Genomic DNA, 23,917 nt, shown 5'->3' with positions numbered 1-23,917 from the left:
GGGTTTGGGGGACTCAGTGATGCTTGAAATCCTAGTAAATTGGAAGAACTGCTGAGCGTATTTTTGTCGCTATAACAGGCTCTCAAATATCCGTGGGGGAAAGAATTGAATCCAAGTCTCGTTTTACCTTGCCTCCCATTTTCTGAGACACCTCTGTCGTGTCTGTGGTGAGAACACATGGGATGCAAACTTATCTGAACAGCTGTAACGTGGTAGAAAAGGTGAGGCTTGGAGGGGGTTTGAATCCCAGCTCCACCGCTCAGGGTGTTAGGCTAGTGAGCATCTTTGAGCCTTAGTTTATCCCCCATTAAACAAAAGAGTAATTAAACAGAGAGCTGCTAACCTCCTAAGAGGGGTGTTCTCTGCATTCAACGTGCTAGCAGGTCAAAACACTTAGCACAGAGCCTGGCACAGAATGGGGGCCAAATAAACATTAGCTCTCTCCCCCACCCCTGCCCCACCCCCGCCATTGCCAGGACAATATAGTTAGTATGAGAAACGTGTTACCTAAAGAAAAGGACCAAAGAGAAGGTCAGCTACATCCCCCCAGACCACTTCCACCCAGCTACCTGTTTTTGTAAGTAAAGTTTTATTGGAACACAGCCATGTCCGTTCATTTACGTATTTATTTATTTATGGCTGCCTTTGTGCTACAACAGCAGAGTTGAGTAGTTTCAAAAGAGATCACATGGCCTGTAAAGCCTGAAACATTTACTATCTGGCCCTTATAGAAAAAACTGGCCAGCGGTGGTCTAAAATATTCCCCCAAATGTTAATTTTCTGCATGTTTGGGGGTCATTCCTATTTGCCTCAATTAATGTGTGTCGTTGAGGACTAATTGCATTTCAGTTCCATCATTTACTTATGGGTAAGATCCCTTTCCCTCTCTACACCTCAGTTTTCTCATCCGTGAAATGGGACGATGTTAGCCCCTACCTCATAGGGGTGCTGAGGATTGAATGAGAGGACCTAGGTAAAGCACTCAGGCCAGGTCCAGTGCAGAGTTGAATGCCCAGCGAATGGAAGCAGCTGAAGGCAGAGCTCCCAGTGGTAAAGCAGCAAGTCCTCGTGGGCCTCACACTGTGAGGGTGATGCAGCCCGTAGACCAGAATGATTTCCGGTAGAACCTAACTGGCCTCTTTGAGGTTCAAGGTCACCACCTCCATCTCATTAGTGCCGAGGACTAACTGGCCAAGCTAACCTTCCAGAGCCAGGTTTCGACGTGACAGGATCCAGAGCCGGCTGGGTAAGGATGGCTGCAGAGACCCACAGTGTCCACACTCGAGAATGTGGTCCAGGCCTGGCCTTATGGTACAAAACAAATTGGAGGAAATCTGAAGAGGGGTGTTGAGATCAAGTGGGCCCTCCAGCTCACTTTACAGATGGAGGGCTAGGACATGTTGGCTGGGCCAGGCCTGAGAGTCCAGGGCACCTGGCTCCCTGACCACTGCTCTTTCATGTCCACCCATCTCCATGTGGGCTGAGGTTTATCCCCAGAGCAGCACTTCTGTCACAAGACAGAGGAGGAACTAGCAAATGAAGGGGCCCCTGGCTTCTGGAGCATGGTTCAGCAATGGTGTTAAAGAGAGGTTGTTCCACGCACTGTCTGAGCCCAGAATTGAACCTCAGAGAGGGAAGGAGAAGAGGAAAGAGAGCCTGAGCCACTACCGTGAGCAGCCAGACCAAACCCGACCTTCTCCCCACTTGAGTTGGACCCTCACCCCTCCTCTGAGAGACCCTCAAGGCTTCCATGCCATTCCTCAGGGCAGAGAGGCTGTGCGGGGCGTGACGGATTGAGTGAACTTCGGAGACTCGTCGGGAGGTTCCCACCAAAGGTGTGAAGACAGATGGAGGGTCTGACAGGGGCCGAGGGGACCAGGAGGTGCACAGCTGCTGGAGGGCAGGGAGAGGGCTGCGTGCAGGGCGGACGCGAGGGCAGGGTCAGTCTGTGTGTGTGAACCTCCGGGTTAGGCTACAGACACTTCCAGAAGGAAGGGGGCGGCGAGGGGGTGTTTAGGGTCTTATACGGAAGTCCCTGGCATTTCTGAGCTCTGATTCCCTGTACTCCCTCCCCCACCTGCCAGGCCAGCTACACATGGTCAGCAGTCTCTGTGGTCCTGGGGGTCGTGCGAGTTCTCCACCAAGAGAGGTTCATTACCATGTCTGTCTTCCCAGCAGGAGGGGTTTCTCCATAGCTCACCTGGGCAACAGGGGGAGGATGGGCCCCACTTGGGCTGCGGGGCCAGAATACCCCTCCCTCATCCAGGATCGCAGGTCCACGGTCACCCAGATTAGCCTCGGCCCTTGTTCTTTTTTTTTTTTTTTTTTTTTTGTGGTACGCGGGCCTCTCACTCTTGTGGCCTCTCCTGTTGCGGAGCACAGGCTCCGGACGCGCAGGTCAGCGGCCATGGCTCACGGGCCCAGCCGCTCCGCGGCACGTGGGATCTTCCCAGACCGGGGCGCGAACCCGTGTGCCCTGCATCGGCAGGCGGACTCTCAACCACGGCGCCACCAGGGAAGCCCGGCCCTTGTTCTTAGAGAAGCCCAAGGGGATGCAGTCGGGGACCCAGCTGGGGCTCTCCTGAGCACCTGCTTGTCACACCGACCGGCTTGCCGCCGCCTGGAGAGGACCTGCCTCCTCCCCGCGGGTTGACCCGGGTCCTGGCCTCAGACCCAGCCTGGGAAGTGGGTGCTTCCAAGCCTCAGAGCCTCCACGGAGAGTCTGCCCGGCAGAATCTCACAGAAAAGCCATTTACTCATCTCAGCTCTGGGCCTGTCCTCTGGCTCTGATATAACACATAGTTACGGAGTGCCGGCTCTCGGCACTTGGGATAAATCAGCGGACATAGGGACGAAGGTCCCTGCTCTAGTGGAGCTGGCAGTGTTAACAGGACAGACAGACAATAAACATAATAAAACAGCAAGGCATGCAACACGTTTAATAACAATGTGGGTGAGGACAGCTAAACTTTCTGAGCCTCTGTGACGTTCTGACCCCGTTCTCAGTGTTTCCTATATACTAATCTACTTGAGCGTCGAAGCCTGGGTTCACCCTTCGTTTCCAGAACCTGAGATTTTACCCACTCACACTGCCCTCCTGCCTCTCAGAAACGCCCACACATGCCCTCTTTTTGAGAGACTGGCTGGCGGCGAGGAGAAATCATCTCGGGAGCCAGTCCCTCCTGCTCAATGGAAGGGAAAGCTCCGTCAGCCCGTGTCATGGGTGAGAACACTGAGGCCTAACTCAGGTTAGGGGCCAACAGGCAGGGCTGAGTCATATGAGAGGCCTAGATGACCTTGAGGCTTGGTTACCTCGGGGCCCAGGCCCTCACCCACCCCAAGAACCCAGCCTGGTAGGATTAGGGACTCAGCACGTGGACGGCCCTGGCTTTGCTTGGAAACAACTCTTAGAAACCAGCTCAGGACAGCTTAGGACAAAAGGACCCTTTTGTGACGTCACTTCGAGTGATCTGATTCCTGCAGGTGGATCAGTTCGTACCAGCCCACGTGTAAGAATCACGAGCAGGGCACAGTTTTAAGGGCGGTGGGCAGAGGTAGAAAGGGGACACTCAGGTCCTTAGAGATTCCCCGGTGTGATGGGGGAGACACAGCCCCCAACCTGAGGAGCTCTCAGTCTGGGAGGAGGGACACACCTCTGTCCTCAGGAACCCATAGTCTGATGGGAGAGAAACCCCTTGTCCTTAGACGCCCCAGTCTGACGGTGGAAGCACAGCCCTGGCTTGGAGAGTTCCCAATGTGATGGGGGAGACAGGCCACGGAGGCCATGCATAGCTGCAGCACTGACCAGTCAAAGCTCCCAAGCAAAGCATCAGGAGCAAGGTTCTGCTGTTTCCAGGGTCATTTGAGCTGAAGGCCACAGGCAGGCTGCCCCGTGCTGGGGTCTTCTACGGGGCCCTGTGCAGATGTGTTCCCAGGGGCGGCCCGAGGCTGGAAGTGCCTTCTCCCCCAGGCTTTCTTAGATGCGGACTATCAGAGTTGCCAGTGGAAACTGAGGCCCAGAGAGGGGGAGAACCCAGATCACACTGTCAGGTTGGCAGCTGAGCTGGGACCCGCACGCAGGGCTCCAGACACCTCCCCCACAGCTCCCGCCGCTGCCTCACGGGAAGGGGGCGTTCCTCTCCTGCCACCACCCCTCCTCTTGCTTCTTCATGATGTCCCTCACGCATTGTCCCCTTTGCTCCTCCCTGGAGCTTAACGTGGAGGAACCTGTAAAGGGATTTACATATTTACAACTTCCCCCGTGTGGAATTAATGAAAGATCTTCTCTTAAGTGTGAAGTTAATCACACGGCCGTGATCACAGTTCACCAAGCCTCGTTGTCCCTTCCCTCCTGTAATAGTTACAGCGACGGCTTACGTAGAATGAACGCTTACCGTTGGCCGGCCGTGAGTGGGCTGGCTGTTACACCAGCTTGCGCTCGGCCACTCTTGGCGCTCACCTTGTCACCTTGGTTTACAGATGAGGAAATGGATTTGTCCAGGGCCATCCATCCATCCGCCCATCTAACAAATATTAATTAAGCCCTACCGCATGCCAGGCCCCGTGGTAGGTTCTGGAAAGTGACAAAGCTAGGATTCAGATGGTCTGGCTCCAGAGCCCACTACGCTGTTGTTCTCTTGTATCTGCCCCGTAAGATTGGCCCCGTGGTCCATATGCGGACACTGAGCTCTGAGGCCACAGGGGCAGTTAATGGCACGGTCAGGTTCACGGTCTACACCTTTAAAGGTCAAGCTTCCCCTTGCTCCCTAGATCAGTAGGAATCAAGCTGAGGGCTTTTCAGTTGTTTATGAACGGGGTCTCCAGAATGCCTCGCCATGGTAGAGTCCCACCACTGCCCTCCTGGCATCCTTTGAGGCCTCCAGGGGAGCCAGTCCAGCAAGGAAGGACACTCCATCAGCTGATCCCCTAGGGGATGCCCCGTGCCCTGTCAGCCCTTTGCTTCTGTGAAGTTACTCTGGCCCCGCAGAACTTGGGAAGAGAGGCTCAGAGTGGTTAAGCAACTTGCTGAAGGCCACAGATCGGGTGAGTGGTGGCGATGCAATTCCAAGGCAGGTGCGCCTGACCCACGCACCTCACCTTCTCGTCACCCTCAGCGGGATAAGATGGAGAAACCTCTCGCGCTGGGGAACTGAACCAGGGCCCTTCACACGGCGGCCACTGCAAACTCCCTTTGCCTTTTTCTCCCCTCACTTTCTCTGTGTGTTTTTTTCCCCTTTATTGGCGACACTGCGTTTATAATAAGCATTTAAAATGAGTCTTGCTGGACCAGGGACAGGGAAGGAGGAGGGCATAAGAGATTTGTCGGCAAGCAGACGGGGAGGGGCATCGTGGGGTGTTAAATAGCCCAGAATTTTTAAAAAACTGATGCAAATCACTGGTAGGAGAGAAAATTATGTGCAATTACGTCCTGATATTGGAAGGTTTTGCCTAGCCCAGGCAACAAGATCTCATTAACAAGCAGAAAATAAGATTGAAATGGTGTGTAAAAGAGCTGAAAAATGAATTTGAATGCTGCGTTTGTCCACAATTACCCCCTCCTTCACACATATTTTATTGCAATTTTTTTTATTATTCTTAATCTCTCCATTCCTCAAAGCAGATTGGGGACATCCTGGCATTACTGGGGCGTCGGGAGGAGGTGTGGAGGATTTCCTGCTCCCCTGAAAGGAGACCCTTCTCTCGCACATTTTCCAAGGTTGGGTTTTGGAAGGATCAGAATTCATTTCTCCGGCTTAGCGGGTTGTAGGAACATGAGGCTTTAACCCCAGCCGAATGAGCGTGCCTCTGGGCCCCGCCCAGCCCTTCCTTTTCCTCCCTTCCCAGCGGCCCCTTTGCCTCCAGCTTCCTTCCCTTCACCTTCTCAGGGTCTCTTCCAGGCTCGACCTTTCCCCGGTAGTCTCTCCTGGGAGGCCTGGGGCAAGAGAAGCTGCCTGGCCTCTGCCAACAAGCAGCCCTGAGTTGGAGTTCTGGTTCTGCCACCATCTAAGTTGCTGTGTGGCCCTGGGGCAGCTTGCCTAACCTCTCTGGGCTTCCTTTCCCTCATCTGTAAAAGGGAGTGATAATCCCTACCTCTCAGGGGGTGCTGTGAGGACTAAGGGAGATTTGAGTACAGTGCCTGGCACATAGTAGGTGCTTACTAAATTCTCCACCCACCTCCCCCGTCTGTACCCTGGCCTCCCAACTCTGTTTTACTGCCACCTCATTTCTTCTATCTCTTTCCCCCTATCCTTCCCACCTGGAAAATGCCTGAGTTGGTTTCCAGTCTTGGGAAGAGAGGATGACACGGTGCAGGTAGCACCCCTCTCTGCAGAAAGCACAGGAAAGGCCATCTTCCTCCCTCGGCCCTCAGGTCCCGGGGAAAGATGAGCTGGGATGGAAGGAGTGACTGGCTCCAGTTGGAATAACAGGCTCTGACGCTGGTTTTTCCCAGGATTAGGGGAAACACCCACCTACCCATTGCTCATGGTGACCATTGGTGATGGTGTGGGGTCAGGGGTCAGCTTGTGGAAAGGACCAAGAACCTGTGGCCAGATTTTCCTGGACTTGAAGCCAAATGCCCTTTGGCAGTATCTGCCCTCCCTGACTGGCTTTCACTGCACCAGTAACAGCCCAGCTCCCACACCTCCCCCACGTCAACCAGCCACATCTGCCAGCCTGAGTCACAGCCCTGATCAGGGTACCAATTGGAGGTCGTGAGGAGCGTCCACTTACCTCATCAGGCCTCCGCACACCCCCAGTGCCCCTCCCCCATAACTCCCCGCCAGGCCCACCCCAGGACGAGGATGAGCTATAGGCTCAGAGAATCAGCCATGGGGTCCCAGGCACCCTCAGTCCTTCCAGCCCCTGGGCGGACAGACCTGCCAAGAGCCTGCTCTCATATCCAGCTCTGCCTTTGTCCATGGTTAACCTGCCTCAGTGGGAGAAGCTGAGTTATTTCCCTGCTGGCGGCTGGCCAAACAAAGTCACCTGCTCACATCAATCAGAGGCCCAGCTCCAGCCCACAGGGAGAGGCCTGGGCAGAGCCTCGTCTCCTGCGAAAACAGACTCGTGTTTATGTCTCTGCCTTTCTCACTCCTTTTTCCTGGGTGGAGGGGACTGAGGGGGTGGTGGACAGAAAGATGAGACCGGGATCAGGAACTTTCCAGAATACTGGTGATGGAGGCGGGTCATGCCTATGGGCAGGACCTGCTAGGAATTGGGGGGCCTGGCTTATTGCCTGCCTTCTGGGTGACTTTAGGGTCTTTTTTTTTTTTTTTAAGATTTTTTTGATGTGGACCATTTTTAAAGTCCTTATTGAATTTATTTCAGTATTGCTTCTGCTTTTTATGTTTTGGTTTTTTGGCTCCAAGGCATGTGGGGTCTTAGCTCCCCAACCAGGGATCGAACCTGCACCCCCTGCATTGGAAGGAGAAGTCTTAACTGCTGGACGGCCAGAGAAGTCCCCAACTTTGGGGTCATTTTACCACTGAGGGTAACCCTGGCTTTTTCTCCTTAGAGGACTGAGTGGGATTCTGGGAAGATGGCATTTTGAGCCCATCTCCCTGTGTCTGGACAAGGGCTGTGGATTGAGGGCTGCCCTCAAGGGATGCTCTGGGCCTCTTTTTTGTCCACTACTGATACATCTATAACAATCAAGACCCTATACCTTGAGAAGATGTGGGCAGGAGCTGACCTCTGCCCCTCCGCATGAGCAGAGTAAGGCCTGGCATAAACAAGTGGGAAAGAGGAGACCTAGATGTTTCCACGCACCATTTGATGTCAGGGACCAAGGTCTTCAGTAGGACCACAGGCGAGGCAGTGGTACTCTGTGCATGGTGATTCATTCTAGTGACACCCAGAACTCAGTGTCTGGCCCATAGTAGGCCTCCAGCAAGTGTTGGTGAACCCCCAGAAGTATAGCAGGCTTGACTACACACAGCTGTGGTCCGTACCCAAGAGATTTTTTTTTGTGTGTGTGTGGTACGCGGGCCTCTCACTGTTGTGGCTTCTCCCGTTGCGGAGCACAGGCTCCGGACGCGCAGGCTCAGCGGCCATGGCTCACGGGCCCAGCCGCTCCATGGCATGTGGGATCTTCCCGGACCGGGGCATGAACCCGTGTCCCTTGCATCGGCAGGCGGATTCTCAACCACTGCGCCACCAGGGAAGCCCCCAAGAGATTTTTGAGGCAGCTGATCAGTTAGTTTGAATGTTGGTATGTTCAATTGCCTTCAGATTCATTTGTCTAGCTCCTGTTATGAACACAATGTATAGGGAGGTGCAAAAAAAGAAATAACACATGGCTGTCTCTGCTCTTACCAAGTATGTTTTAGGGGAGACAGTACTACCCCCGCTCACCACCAAAGAGCAATGAGAGAATCAGTTATTGACAGTTTAGAGGGATTTCTGGTCAGACAGGATAGGAAGAGCAGAGGAGTTTGGAAAAGGGAGGGCATTGTCAAAGAAGGCTTCCTGGAGGAGGAGTCTCAAAGAGCAAGGTAGCATTTGCTCAGTGGAAAATAAGGGAAGGGGTAAGAGGTTGGTGCAGACTGGACAGGAGCAAATAATATGGCAAATGCTAAAACAGTGTCTAATTCAGATACATCATGGGCTGAGTGAAATGATCATACAGACCAGGTTTTGGATCCCAGGTCTTCTATACTTACTTGCTATGTGACCACAGGCAAGTTACATGAGCTCTCTGAGCCTCAGTTTCCTCATCTGGAAGATGGGGCCAATACTGGTCACCTTGTAGGATTTTGAGAAATAAATGAGACTATTCATGTGAAATACCTAAAACTATGTCTGGCATAGAGGAAGAGCTTAATAAGTGACAGTTTTTCCCTCTTTGCTTATCCCTGCCCTAATTAGAAATTGGGGGTGAGGGGAGAGAGGAGAGATGGATCGGGAGTTTGGGATTAGCAGATACAAACTATTATATATAGGATGGATAAACAACACGGTCCTACTGTGGAGCACAGGGAACTACATTCTATCCTGTAATAAACCATAATGGAAAAAGGGAAAAATTGAATTAGCCATTCTTTTCTGGGACTGGAGGTCCGGCCAGCCCAGGCCAGGCCTGGTCACTGGCTGGAAAGTCAGGCGATCTGAGTTCCCTCCAGACTTTGCTTCTAACGCACTGTGCGACCTTGGTAGATGCCTCTCCACTCTGGGCCTCAGTTTCCCTATCGGTGCAATGAACGTGAGAGACCAACTTCTAGTCAGGAACCTTCCTGCTTAGAGTCCATGCTTCCCGTGGGTCCTTTGTATGAGCACATGAGTCACAGCCTCTAGGTCTCTGGGTGAGGGCCAGCCTTCCTCTCCACCCTCCTGGGGCCCCAGCCTAGGCCTGGTGAGCTTCCCAACAGGCTGGGGGTTTAGCCAACCAGACTGCCTGGCTTGGTGGGAAAGAATGCAAATAGCGGATTTGTCCTTCTTTCTGATTAGCACGGGGCTGGGGTCTCTGAACGAGACAGTCCGGCAGATAGAGGGGAAGAAAACGAGAGAGATTAGCATTTAATACAGCAGGCTGACTCAGAACTGCTCAGGCCCATCCCTGGGGTCCCCAGCAGGAGGGAGGCCTCTGGGATGGCAGGGCAGCCGGACCTGGGAGGCCAGGCATGTACCCAGATAGGAGAGGCAGGGGTGACTTTGAGGGTCCCCAGAGGGCCATACTGTCCCCTGCCTCCAAGCCTGTGTACCTGCTGCTCTCTCTGCCTGCGTCTCCTCCACCATCCTGGCATCATCTCAGACTCACTCTTACTTACTTTTAAAGACTTGGTCCCTTCCAGGAAGCCTTCCTGCACCCCCTTATGCTGGGTTAGTTGTGCTTTCCCTGTGCATTTATCACATTTTCTCAGTATATTAAAAGTACCTGTATTGCTAGACAAATATTAACTACTAATAATAATGGTTCAATTTTTTGAGCCCTTATACCACAGGCCAGCTGCTGTGCTAAGCCCGTTATATGGATTGTTCCATTCAATCTTCATAACATCTCCTTTGCAAGGGGAGGGCCTGGAATTATTTCTGTCTTACGTGGACAGTGGCAGCATGCAGTGTAAACAATTTGTCCAAGGTCAGGAACCAACAAGTGTCAGGGCCTGGACTTGAACTCAGACTGCCTGACCCCAGTGATCATGCTCTTAGCCAGTACATGTCACAAAAATGGTCTGTTTCCCACTCGCTGGTGAGATCTTTGAGGGCCCCGGACTCTTTGATCTCGGCTCTTCCCAGTTCCCTAAGAGGCAGGAGAGGAGAGGCGTCAGGATGCCAGCTCTGGAACCCCTGGGCCTGTGCCCAATCCCCAGGACCATCACTTCCTAGCTGGGTGCTTCCAAACAGGTTCTTCTCTGCCTCAGTTTCCCCCTCTGTAAAGTGGGGCTAATAAATAGTTCCCATCTCATAGAACCAGCCTGAGGAGTAAGCGTGCCCATAGATGCAGAGCGGGTTGGCATCTGGCGCAATGCCGGGTAGTTGTTTGCAGATGGGGGCCCCCAAGGCCACACAGTGAGCTGGTGCAGGGCCAGGCCCCCAACTAATTCTTCTCAGCACCTTCGATTTCCCCTGCTCCTTCCTGCCTCCCTGTCTACCTTCCTGCCCTGCCCCAGCCTCAGCCCCAGGGCTCCCCGCTCTCTCCAGACCCTCCCACCAGTCCCTTCTCTCTGCTGGCCCTCGCCCCAGCTGGGAACATTTCTCCAACACCTTCAAGGGCTTGGGACAGGTATTTCTCGAGCTGCCCCTGGGAGTTCTGCTGTGGGGGTGGGGCTGATGGGGAGGAAACAGGCAGAGGAGGCTCCTCTCCGGGGGCTTCTGGGAGTATCCGAGACCTGAGCTAGTGTCCCCCAGGCACCGCGAGCGACCTTTGGAGGGTTAGGCCTGAGTGCCAGCCCAGCTCCTGTGGGGTGATTCGGCCGGTCACCACCACTCTCCGCTTCCCTTTCCTTCTCGGTGACGAGGGCCAGCACTTTCTTTGGAGGGAGGACAGTCTCCACCCCAAGCCCTGCGCAGCCAGACTGCCCTCCCCCGACCTCCTCCAGCCAGTCTCCTCTCCATGTGCCCTCCCTCAGCCCAGAACTTTCTCTTGGGCCCAGCTGATGGGAAATTAACCGCTGCTTTCTTTTCTGCACTGATTTTCTTCTGCTTCCTTGTTCTCTCCTTTTCCCGTTTCCTCCCCCCAGTCCCCAGCTCTCCTGCTCCTTTTCCCCTTTTAGCCCCCGTCTGCATGCGACCCTCTTTTGCTCCATCCTTCCTTCTCTCAAATCCAGTCCCCCTCCCCCACTCTCTTCCCCCTAATCTCTCTCATTCTTCTCCCGGCTTCTCCCGAAAACACCTCTTCTTTCTCCCTCTCCAGCCCCTCCCCGCCCCCTCACCCTCTGCCCCTCCCGCCAGCCCCTCCCGTTCTGTCTTCCCTCTCCTCCCCTTCTCTCCTCCCCAGCCCGCTGATGATGGGCTCCAGGCCGGGACTGGGCGCGGACCCCGACCCGGGTCGGGGCGGGGGCGTCGAGGTGGGGGGATCGGGCCGGATCCGCGCGGCCGCCCCTCCCCGCGCTCCGTCGCCTCCACCGCCGCCGCCGCGCGCCTTTGATCCATGGCCCGAGGCCGCCTGACAGTGGAAAATGCGGGGAGACAAAACCACTCAGTCAGAGTGATTCCCAACAACTGTCTCCCCGAGATAAGGACGCGCTCGGGCTCGGCGGCCTGCTTAATTCCTGCGGCCCGGGCCTGAGATCGGCAAGCAGCAGCGAGCCTGGCCGCCGCCCGGGACGCCGGGGCCGGCGCGGGGCCTGCGGTTGCGGGTTCTGCCTCCGCCGGCCCGGCCGACGCGCGCACGGTGCCTGGTGGCTGGTGGCCAGTGGCCGAGGGCCAGGGGAGCGAGTGCGCTCCGCAGACAGGCACCTCCTTGCTTGGTAGCGCCTCCAGCGAGGGCTTCCTCCCTCATTCCCATCCTCCGTTCAGTGGCTCCTCTTAGCCAATGATGCACTTGCTGCGATGTTCTCACCCTCCCTTCTCATCGCTTAGGCAAGCCCTCCTCACTTCCTCTCAGAAGCTTCCCGTCCTCCAGTCTGGGTGACCCACTCCTTCCCAGGGTAGCAGTTTCGCCTCTGAATTCTAACTTTCTGGATACTGCTCTCTCCCCTTAAAGCAAGGGGAAATTAACCGCGTTTGTTGGGGGCCAGCAGAGAGCATAGAGGCTCTGGGGGCGCGTGGCCCCAGCACAAAGCCTGGCTCATAGCAGGGGTCTGGTAAACAGCGGTGGGCCTGCATTGGACACAGCATCCTTCGTATGCCCGGTCCCACGGTCCCTGCCTTCAAAGACCTTCCAGTTAGTTTGGCTAAAGAAAGCAAGGAAACCAGGAGCCAGAAGCCTCCAGAGAGGAGGGGATGCCCCAGACAAGAGGGTGTGGGGAGGTAGGGAAGTATCTGTGGCCTCCGTACCCCCCTGACAAGAGAAATATGTTTCTCGGGGATGCCAGGCTAGGCTGGACTGGGCTGACCGCCTGGAGGTCCACCTTTGCTTTCCCACCACCTTCCTTGGCAAGCTAGAGTCTACCTTGGAGGTTCAGGAGGTGACAAGAGGTCAGATTATGTAAAGGGAGAGCAAAAGGGAACCTTCACAATCCCAGCCTAAAGCCCCAGGGCGCTGTCTGTTTGGGACAGAGAGAGCCAGCATGATCCGGGTGATGGCAGGGGCCAGAGGTCATGGGGAGGCAGAATCCCCATCTCTGGGGGTGCAGGCAGGATCTGGTTTTGTCAAGACTATTGGAGAGTGGGTTCTTAGAACGGTAGGGGATTCAATTAGAGTCAGTGGTTCCCAAAGCTGTGCATCAAAATGATCTGGAATGCCTGTTAAAAATCAAAATTCCCAGGCTCCACCCTGATAGGTCAATACAGTAGTAGCTCTGCTGTGGGAGAGGGGGAATCTGTATTTTAAAGAAGGCACCATCCGAGGCAGCTGGTCTGGCACATCCAAAGCACCGGATTAGCGAGCCTTAGCGACCCTTCACCTTGTCAATGTCGCATCAGCACCTTGACCCTCCACCCCCTTTCTTTAGGAAGTGACTCAGGGGCAGGGCTGTTTGAACTGAACTGAGACTCCTCTCCAGCAATCTCCGGGCTGGAAGGCTGCCTCCTTTTATAATAGAGACACCTGCGGTAGCCCTCCACACTTCTCACTGCCTAGAAAGACTCAGGGATTAGGCGGGCTTTTCCGCGGGCACGGTGGGTGTGGCGATGGCCGGATCCTTCCAGAGGGTCCGTGGACAGCATTTACAGTCATCTCTGCCTCTGCTCCAAGTGGCACGGGCAATCCCTGCTTTGACACAAAGCCCTGGGCAACCTTTCCAAGGATCAAGCACCAGGAAAGGAGAGGGAGACCCATCCCTGCCTGGCTTCTGTCCCTCCACCCTGCTCGTTTGTTGGGGGCCAGCAGAGAGCATAGAGGCTCAGCATGCGGGCGACCCTCTTGCCAGACCGGGGTGTGACCTGCGGCATCGGAGGATTAAGGTCCCATGAGAGCCCTGGCAAGTGCCTTGCACAAAGGGGATGGTCCAGGCTGAAATTGAGACATGATGCCTGGGGGCAGATGTTCCTGAGCCTCCTCCAGGGGCTGCCTTCCCTTCCCTATCACAGATAACGCCCCCCCACCACTCCTAACTGCCCAGGCATCCTTCCCTGAGCCCCCTGGATGCTGACTCCCACCCCAGCCAACTCCAATCTCCCTCTCTAGGCGTCTGGAGGAAGCGGCTGTCCCAACTGGGGTCCCACCCTGCTCTGGCTCCCAAAGAAATGGGGCTACTTCTCTCGCACCTTCACTGTTCATAATAATTACAACAAATGCCCGATTTGTTCAGAACCAGAGGAGTCAACGGGGTGCTTTTGCCCCCATTAGCTATTTGGTCCTCGCTGAGCCCTGAGGGCCTGGAATTGTCAGAGGGGCAAAGTTCAAGGTCAGCAGCAAGGGACAATGTTGGAATCCCAAACCCAGGTCTGCCCAAGGCCAGAGATTAAATTCCGTCCTCTGTGCCAGGCTGCCAGAACAGAACCCTTACCTCTCCAGGTCTGGTCTGCACTTGAACAAGCTCCCAGGAGATTCCCATGTTGAAGAAAGCTTGAGCAGCACTGGCTGAAATGACCTCGTTATGCCCTCCCAGCTCTCAGATGCCCCATAAGCTCCTTGAGTGACTCAGAATGGGCCACCCTGGGCAGCAGAGGAAGGGGAGAGGAAGGGGCCTTGGAGAGAAGCCGCCAAAATCCCTCAGAGGAAGAAACAGGGGAGCAGAGGAGGTCGGCTGAGGGCTCCTCCAGCCTGCAGTCCAGTGCTAGGCTGACAGCCAGCTGGACCAGGGTGCTGGCCTGGCCTCCCGGCCTAGTGGCCTCAGTTCTGGCACACTAGGCTCCAGGGCTGATTTGGGAGGCGCCCCCTGTTGGAGGTACGTAGGAGTGGAGGGCAGAGAGGCATGAAAGTGCACAGACAGACCCCCAGACCCATAAAGAGAATCAGGGTGTGAGATGCTGGTGGAGAGAAGGGAGGTCAGTCCAGACAGATATGCAGAATGGCGGAGGCAGAGCAAGAGAGGCAGGACGAGGGGAGAGACAGAGAGAAACAGAGAGACACCCAGAGACCAAGAGACAGAAATGGGAAGAAAGACAGAGAGAAAGGAAAGGAGACAGAGCAACCCAGAGAGAGTGTGCAGACAAGGACTGGGACAAGAAGCAAAAGGCAGAAACGGGGAGAGGCCGGGCTGACGGTGGTGATGGAGAGTCAGAGGCACAGTTGGAGGGAGGTGAACTCACAGAAATGGGGCGGGGACAGGGACCCGAGACAGGAGGGAGAACCCCAGAGCTGGAGGAGGGAAGGTGCAGAGGGCTTGAGGGAGACACATACCCAGCTCTGCAGTCAGACTCAAGTTTGAACGCCAGCCCCACCTCCTCCTAGCTGTGTGGCCTTGGGGAGGGAAGGATCTTTCCCTTGGGTTCCTGCCAAGGACCAGTGGGACATGGGAACCTGCCAGAGCCCAGCTACTCTCCATGCTCCTTCTCTCCCCTATGGTCCAGGTGTCCATGGCAGGGACCTTTTCTCAAGCCCAGGCCTGAACCCCAGATGCCCTCCTCCCAGCCCTGGACTCCTGGTGTGGCAGTGCTTGGTCTCCAAGCCCCCAGAGCCCAGGGTGAAAAGTCTTGGCCTTTCGATGAGTGTTTCCCTTTAGTTCCAGATGCCACCCTGACAGGGGCTCCCCTGTGATTAATGTCCCCACCCCCAAGGCCTGGGACCTGCCCCTCTTCCCCAAGCCAGAGCTGGTGGGTGTGTGGGCAGCATAGGGACCGAACCTTCCAGAATCCCCTCCTGCTTTTCCCTCTTCCTTGACCCTTCCTCAAAGCCACCCTCAGAGGAGCCAGTTAAACTCAGATGAGCTGAGTTTTCATGCAAGTCCCCGTTTTCTCATCTGTGTGATATTCATAATCCTGCAGCCATGGTTAGGAGGTTGTGTCAGCAAAGGGCCTGGAACCCCTTGGGGCAAAGCAGAGAGACCTCTGGGAGCCTGCTGGGAGGGCCCTACAGCCCTGATAGCAGAAGCACTAAAGGTGGACATAGGGCATAGAAGAACAACTTTGGCTCTGACAGCGACCCCGGGAGGTGAATTAGACAGTCATCAAACCATGGAGGGGGCATACAGGCTTCAGCCATTTGAAGACTCTTATACATAGTGGCAGGGGAGGGGACCGTGGATCATTGGCAGTACTGCCAGGTGGTCTTGGGGACTTCTGTCGGAGTTGGGGACCACAGCTGGAGATGCAGGTTGAGTTCAAATTGGTCGTGGTCGAATGGGCGAGCTTTAGATAATAACTCTCCAGTTGGGATGGGTGGTTACCAGCTGTGTGATCTTGAGCAAATGACTTGACCTCTCTGGGCCTCAGTGTCTTCATCTATAAAATGTGGATGACAGCAGTGCCTGTTTCACAGGGCTGTTGTGAGGAGAAAACCGGTTAACACGGGAAATGCTTAGGACCCTGCTTGGCATGGAGTAAGCACTGAAGCCTGTTAGCTGGGATTACAGATGGTTACCTTTGGAAGCGCAGTCAGCACAGGGTCACGGAGTTGGATTGTACTGGGAGTTGGGAAACCGGCTGCACTGGGGTGCATGCGCTAGAGGATGGGGTGGGCACTCCATTCTGGCTCCTACCCCACCTTGCCCAACCCCCTTCTCAAATAACCCAGGGCATCGCCTTCCCAGCCGGCAGCGCCAGCAGAAAGCTGCTGTCTCCTCCCGCATCTCTCCCAGCCTGGGGCCTGCAGAGAGACGGCATCTCTCCGTGACCGTCCCCCAGACTCTTGTTGTTTGGTACATCGGAGCCGTGGGCACGTTTCTGCTAATTTTGTGGCGCCTTTATCAAATGGGGATTCACAGGCGCTTTATCCTCGATAAGTGGATTAGTCGGTGAGCTAAACAAGGTGGTGTGGGATGCAGGGGCTGCTCCGGAGAAGATATTTGTTTCGCAAAGAATGGAGCCTGCGTTGCCTTCCCTGTGCAGAGGCCAGGCAGGCCCGGTGGTGAAGTAGCTGGAGGGCCGGCCCTCTGAGCTCCTTCTCCCGGGGAAGAGGAGCCCTGACTCTTGGGAACTCCCTACAGGGCCAACAGGAAGTGGGAGGGAGGCTGGATCCCCGGAGAACAGGGTCCCTCTGGGGAGGAGAGAGTGGAACCCCGAGTTCAATCCAGCTACCTGTCATCCCTGGGGTCATTTGGAGAGTGTCAGCTCCCTGGGCGACAGCTTCCCCCCTATCTCCCACCTTCCGATGCCTTTGTCCTCCCTCCTCCCCTTCCTCCTAGCCCTTTGCTTCCCTTTTGTTTCTTTTCTTTCCTCCCTCAAATACCTCCGAAGGCTTTTTGCTAAGTATTGTGAACCCAGACATGGATGAGACGTGGTCCTTGCTTTTACAGGCAAAAGAACAAAACCGAACCCAGCAGCCTCCACACATGGCGGCAAGAGGCAACTCTGGTTGCACACAGGGCTTCTCAAAGTTCTCTCCAAAGTCCGAAGTGTGTTCCCCCAAGGCCCTGGGGGTGGGGTTGTACCAGATTTTTCTGTAGTAGCTTTAAAATGCAGGCTCATTTTGCATGCTTTGCCACTGTGGAGCTACATTTGTTGACCATCACAATAAAATTAATTGGCATCAGGGCAAGTCGACACTCCAGGAAGCTGTGCCGTGTTCTCTCGTGACTTGGCATGGTACGTGACGCCATGCGACATCATGGATGTTGAAACTGAGGGAGAGGCAAAGATGACTGGACGTGTGGAGTTTGGGTGACCAAGAGGCTGATGTAATCGTGGACAGATACAGGGAGTGCAGGAGGAGGATTGGATCAGGGTAGATGGGTGGAGGTCAAGGCCAGGGGGCTTCCCAGGAGAGAGCTCAGGGCAGAGATGTGGATTTCAGAGGCCTCTCTCTATAGAGACCCGGAGACGAAATAATATGCTCAGGGGGAGAGGAGAGAAAGCAGCTGGGAGGGTGCTTGGTCCAGCTGTTCCTCCAGGCTGGATGAGAACACAGGGGGACCCACATGTTTTCTTTTCCCCCTCCATTTCTACTACGGGTGGCCGGGATCTTGAGGTCCCTGCTCTGTGCTACAGCAAGAATCTGGTTGAGGGTGAGGGGGGAGCAGAGACTCTAAGAAGGAAAGAAAAGGATGGAGCAGAGCATCCCGGGTCCCCAGCTGGTCCTTAACATCGTCTGTCCTCGCCAAGCTGCCTCCAGCTGAGTGTGATTTTGCTATTTATTTACATGTAATTATTGCTATGAGGTGCAGATATTAACGCTGTCAAGAGCAATTTGCTCTGACATTTTTCACTCACTCATTGCCCCCGCCACTCTCGATGGAGCCCAGGGCTCTCCCGGCCCGGGGCCGCTGCTCGCTCGGTGGCCGGGCCGGAACCACCCAGCCGGCAAGGAGTGGCGTCAGCGAGCTCACCCGGCTCCTCTGCAAACTCATTAAACTTCGAAATTGAATTTGGTCCGGGCGAGGGCTGGCTGGGCCCTGCTCCACCCGGCCGAGGCTGGCTCAAGGCCTCCCTGCCCTGCCTTCCTGCAAGAAAACTGGGCAGGGGCTGGGCTGGCTGGGGCAGGGGCTGGCGGCTGAGGCTGGCAGAGGGCAGCTGGTGAAGCCGGTGGAGGGTCATTTTCAGAGAGGTGGGAGAGGACACAGCCACCAAGGCGGCCACGGCATAAGGGTCAGGCATGGCGGCTGGAACCCTCTTGACCCCGTTACCTGCTCACCCTACAAGAAAACCAGGCAGCTCTAGCTTTGGGGGGCGTTATTGCCATTGACTGCTATACCCGCCTAACAAAGAGACTTCCCTGTGGGGCCTGGGCAAGCACCTTAGGTAGCCTGCAGGGGGTGGTATCATGTGTGTAGGAAAGGTGCCGAGCTGGCCCTGCAGTGGGTCCCGGAGATAGATGCTGGAAAGAGAATCGACTTTGGAGTTACACCTTCCGAGTTCAAGTCCCAGTCTACCACTTCCTGATTGTACAGACTTGGGTGAGGTTTTTTTAGCTCCCCTGAGCCTCAGTTTCCTGATCTGTAACATGGAACAGCCAATACCCATATTTCATTGAACCTAAGATGATTTGTTGCTGGGCCTTTCTTGATCTTCTCAGAAGACCTCAACCAAACCTTTGCACACAGCTGGTGTCGTTGCTACCACAGCCGTAGCAAGGTGCTGTGGATGGTGAAATGCATTCCAATTCTAGAAAGATGAAAATCCACATTGTTCTGACAGCTGTGGTAAGGAGTGAATGGCAGTGCTGCCCGCCCATAGTAGGTGCTCGGCACGTAGTAGGTGCTTAATTATGGAAGGCTATGATCAGGTTTCCTTGTGAGCCTCTTGATAACCAGGGGCTGTTTTATACAAGAGGACACTGAGCTTTGTTCCTTTTTTTCGCTCGTTCTTTCCACTGAAGGGACTTTGCTCCTTGGAGAGGACCAGCAGGGCCTGAGCCATCATGGCCGTGGGTCCCTAACGCGTTGTGATACGTGCCAGCTTGTCTGCCCAGGTACTAACGAGGCCTCCCTGCCACCACTCACTCCCTGCCATGGCCAATCTGCATCCTCGTCTCCAGTAATTACCAAGGGGGAGGGCTCCCACCACACCACGGGGCCCGAGAGCCCAGGCCACCCTGTCGCCCTCCTCCTCTCCCAACCTGGGCCCGGCCAAAGTCAAGGAGGCCCCCCCCTCCCTCCCCCTCTCAGCCCTCCGGGCTCCCCCTCCTCCCTTCAGCTCAGCCAATTAGGCCCCTGACACCTGGAGCCGCTGACAAACTGTTTCTGTCACTTGCTCTCTGTCTTTCATTAGGGCCGCAGCGGAGGGGGAGCTGGAGGGGAGGGGGAGGAGATGGGATCTTTCATGCTTAGTAAGGCCAGATACATTAATTACAAAACGGCCATTTGCCGCGTGAAAGTGTGCTAATTAAATTTATGCAATCATTATCTTTAAATAGTCATATCTTTCCCGGCGATCGGCCCCTTCCTTCTCCAACCCCACCGCCGCTCTGAGAGCGGAGTTGCGCTAATCCCCATCCGCCATTTTCACGCCATGAGAAATGGTCTCTGAATCCCACCACACCCCATCAGCTCCAGCACCCGCCAGGGACCAGGAGCCCTTGGACCCATCCTGGCACAGACCCCTTCAGACTTGGGCCAACCCAGGATCTGCCTAGGGAGGGGGAAGCCAAAGTCAGCCCCTGCCCCACCAGTGTTTCTAGATGCTTCTAGATGTTTCCAGATATTTGGAGGTTGACATCTTGTAGACCAAACACTGGAAATGTGTGTGTGTGTGTGTGTGTGTGTGTGTGTGTGAGAGAGAGAGAGAGAGAGAGAGAGAGAGAGTCTTAGCTTCTTGGACAATGAGTGGGAAGTCATTCTGTGTACCCCCCCATTTTCAAAACAGCCTTTAACTAAGCCGGCAAGGACCCCTGGGGTGAGGAGGGGGCTCTGAAAGCCACTGAGTTGAGGGGAGAGGAGGGACCTTCCGTTTATTTTCATCCACCCAACTCTGTGCCAGGCCCTGTGCTGGGGATAAAAGATAAGTAAATTCATTCATTCATGGATTTACTCACTCAAAAACTATCTGTTAGACATCTACTGTGTGAAGAGCACAGCAAATGTGCCTCTAGCAGCTCTTGGTCAAATCCAAGGTCAAGGTCGGTCTGTGCCCAGGGCAGAAAGGGGGACCATGGCAGGGCTGACAGTTTTCTCTCAGTGATGCCCTTTTTTGGCTCCATCTCTCAGAGTGTCTCCCTTCACACACCAGGAGGTTCTTACCACAGTCTTGGCTGAATCCTTCCTCTGTGGAAATTATCCTCCCTGCTTTCCTCTCCAATCAAACAGAGCCTGACTCCTGAGTCTTTTCGGGTCCAGTCTGTGGAACTCTCACGTGGAGGGAGGAGAGAAGCTGGCGGACTCTGGCGGTGGGGAGGGCCCTCCTGGCCAGACATGACAGTCAGTGACCAGCTGTTTCCCGAGTGCCCCCTGAGCTTCTGAGGTCCCCAAGCCCCAGTGTGTGCCCTGGGCGAGATCAGCTAGAGGGGCAGACTGGACATATGCCCAGACATATGTGCTGTACCCATTCGCAACACTCACACATGAGACTCACAAACGATACTCACACACACGCACACACAGTACTCTCACACGAACTCAGGAGCACACATACAGAACTCACACCTGCACACGTACTCTCATGTGTACATGCGTGCACTTATGAGACTCACACATGCACACACCATATTCACACACATGCACACACAGACTCACAAACACATGCAAAATTCAAATATACATACACACAATACTTTCATGTGCACCTGCATGCATACACACCCACACTAGTCTCACACATGCAGTATCCCCCATATGCTCCCATATAATACACACACACACACACACACACACACACACACCGAGTTAAGAATGCCCCAGGGCTTCCCTGGTGGCGCAGTGGTTGAGAATCCGCCTGCCGATGCAGGAGACATGGGTTCGTGCCCTGGTCCGGGAAGATCCCACATGCCGTGGAGCAACTAAGCCCGTGAGCCATGGCCGCTAGGCCTGCGCGTCCGGAGCCTGTGCTCCGCAACGGGAGAGGCCACAACAGTGAGAGGCCCGCATACTGAAAAAAAAAAAAAAAAGAAAAAAAAAAAGAATGCCCCAGAGCCACACATGGTAAGTGAAGACCACAGCCAGTGCAGGGCAAGAGTACTGGACTAAAAGTCAGGGGTCAAGGGTTCTTGCCCCAATGCTGCCACTAATCCCCTAGGTGATTCTGGGTGAGCCCTCCTAAGCCTCAGTTTCTTCATCTGAGAAATGGGGTAACAGCGCTTCGTAGAATGGTTCTGAGGCTTAAAGGGAGATGGCTTCGGAAACTGTAAGGTGCTGTGCTCATGCACGAGAATGGCCTTCATGGGAGACTGGGTGGGGACAAGTGTGAGGGGAACAGGAATCAGGGGGCTGGGGTTGGGGTCGGGCAGGGGAGGGGTGCTTGCTTGGGCACCAGCTCTCCTGGCTGGCGCGGGGCTGCTGTGTGAGATGTGGCTGGTGGAGGGTGTGGCAGGCGAGGGCCACAAGCAGAAAGATGGAAGGCGAAGTCGGGGGCGGCGACAGGGAGACCTGCTGGAAATCTTGTTCGGATGCTCAAAGTCGGCACCCGAAGCCCATTACCGCTGTCCGCAGGAGGCAGGGAGAGGGGAGGGGGCCCAGATCCTCTTAGTAGAGGATTGAGCGCGAGACAGGGGGAGCAGCGGTGGTGGGCGGCTATCCGGGTGGGTGATTTCTCGCTTGCACTAATCCCAGCGTGGAGCTGGGAACAGGCAGCGGGATGGGCGGGTGTGCGTTTGTGTGACGTGTCTCTGTGGTGTGCGGCGTGTGTAGGTCTGTTTGCCCGTGTGCATCTGTGAAGTGTGTGGATGGCGTAGGGGCGGGCAGTTGTTCACATGTCTCATTCTTTGTGTGTCCAGGTTGGCTTGTCTGTATAATGCTGTGCTTATCCCGGTAGGAGTGTCTGTGTGTATTCTGTGTGTGTGCCCGTGATTTCACCCACGTGGGTGCGGAGGTGTGGTCATATTGTGTGTGTAGCAATAATGGTGATGGTCTGAGAGCAGTGGTTCTCATAGTTGGCAGCATACTAGAATCATTGGAGGAATGAGCTTTTAAACATCTCGATTCCCAGACCCTCAGACCAACGAATCAGCAGCTCTAAGGGGTGGGGTCCTGGCATCAACATTTTAAAAGACTCTCCAGGTGATTTCACTTTGCAGCCAACATGGGGAAGCAGTCTCTGAGCAGAGAAACCCCCGGGGAGCCGCCCTGTGCCTTCTCCCCAGCTCTTAGCCTGCACTTACGGGGTTTATCTGCACACAGAGATGGACTTCGGACCCCAGACCCTGAGAGACCAGGGCAAGTCTTGAGCTGGGCTTCCCCAGCTCATCCTCAGCCTGGGACAGCCTGTGGTCCAAAGAGACATAGTTCATGTAACGCAGACGGAAATTGTGTTCCATTCCTGGCAAGCTGTGCCCTTACCTTCTCTCCCTGACAATGGGAACAGGCTGTCCCCCCCACCCCCGCAAACATGCCCCTCTCAGCTCTTTTGGAAGTCAGGGGGATGAGTTAGTAAGCGGGTGGACCAAGCAGAGCTGCAGTCAGACCTGAGGCCTGGAGATCAAGGCACTTGGTGTGCCAAGCCAGCCAGTCATTTGGGGGCCAAACTGGAGCCTGCCGGCAGGAGGGATAACAGTGAACCCCAGGAACGGCTACACTGCTGCTAGTTCGCGGGTACAACTCTGCCCGAGTGCAAACCATTGGCCCTCTTTGAGCCTCCGTTTCGCCACCTCTGAAGATGTGCCAATCTCCGAGGTGCCTCCCAGCTTTCATGTGTGTATTTAGATGTGCTTACATGCAGGTGTGTGCACAAAAGTGCACCGATGAGTCTAAGAAGGGTAGGTGGGCGTACGTGAAGTTTATCATGACAGTTTATTGGAGTTTTGGTGAAAAGCCATGTGGTGATCTGGAGAAGAGGTGTTTTGAGTTGTCTCGCCTTCTGGGATGCAGGTGTGTGTCCCTGTCGGGGCGCGGTGTGGGCTGCTCTGGGCGGTGTGTGTGTTGTGCAGGTGTGTGAATTCTGGGCCTCACTAGTTCTTAGCTGGAGGCTTCATAGATTCGCCACTCTCTACAAATAAGCACGTTCAGGGACCCTTGGGGACCGAGGCTGGCCATGAACTGGGCCTCCCCAGACCATCCCCCAGAGGGGTATGACCTGTCCACCTGACACACACCTTGCTCCCTTGCCAGAGTGCAGGCAGGGTGATGCTCCATTCAGAAAGCACCCACTGTGTGCCAGGCCCCATGGGGGAGAAGGGATAGAAAAGACAGGGTCCCTGACAGGGAGGAGGTCCCTGGGTCTGCCTTGTCTCAAGCCATGTCCCATCTAATCCATGTGGAAGGTGGGGGGAGAGGAAGAGGAGGGGGAGAGCTTACATTTACCGAGAACAAATAACGTGCCCGGCACTGCGTAAGCGTCCTACGTGCATTTACTCATTTAATCCTTCCAATAACCCTATAGGTAGCTCCAATTACTATCATTCCCATTATACAGATGAGAAAACTGAGGTCCAGAAGGTTAAAGAAATTGCCCAGGGTCACAGCTAGTCAGCGGCAGAGCATGGATGCTCATGCAGATATCCTGGCCCCCAATGCTACAAGGAAGCCCCTCAGAGCACTCACTGGCCGAGTGCCTTTGGTGAAACTACTGTCCCTCTGAGGCCTCAGCGTCCCCTTCTGGCATTGCAGAGGCGGGGCTCCCCACCTGCTGCCTGCTCGCTGGGCCCATGGTCCTCGGCCTCATTCTAACCCCAGTCTCATCTCCAGGTCCA

General features: G+C 55.0%; 1 protein-coding gene across 2 annotated transcripts in view; it reads left to right on the top strand.

The window, feature by feature from the left end:
- Window positions 1-23,917, top strand: part of PAX7 (paired box 7) — a 100,158-nt gene that overhangs the window by 63,957 nt on the left and 12,284 nt on the right. The gene's annotated exons all lie outside the window — the stretch shown is intronic.

This window comes from Kogia breviceps, chromosome 1, assembly GCF_026419965.1.
Source record: "Kogia breviceps isolate mKogBre1 chromosome 1, mKogBre1 haplotype 1, whole genome shotgun sequence".
Lineage (NCBI taxonomy): Eukaryota > Metazoa > Chordata > Mammalia > Artiodactyla > Physeteridae > Kogia > Kogia breviceps.
Note: the sequence above shows the minus strand (reverse complement) of the source record. Positions and strands in the feature narration are given on the sequence as shown.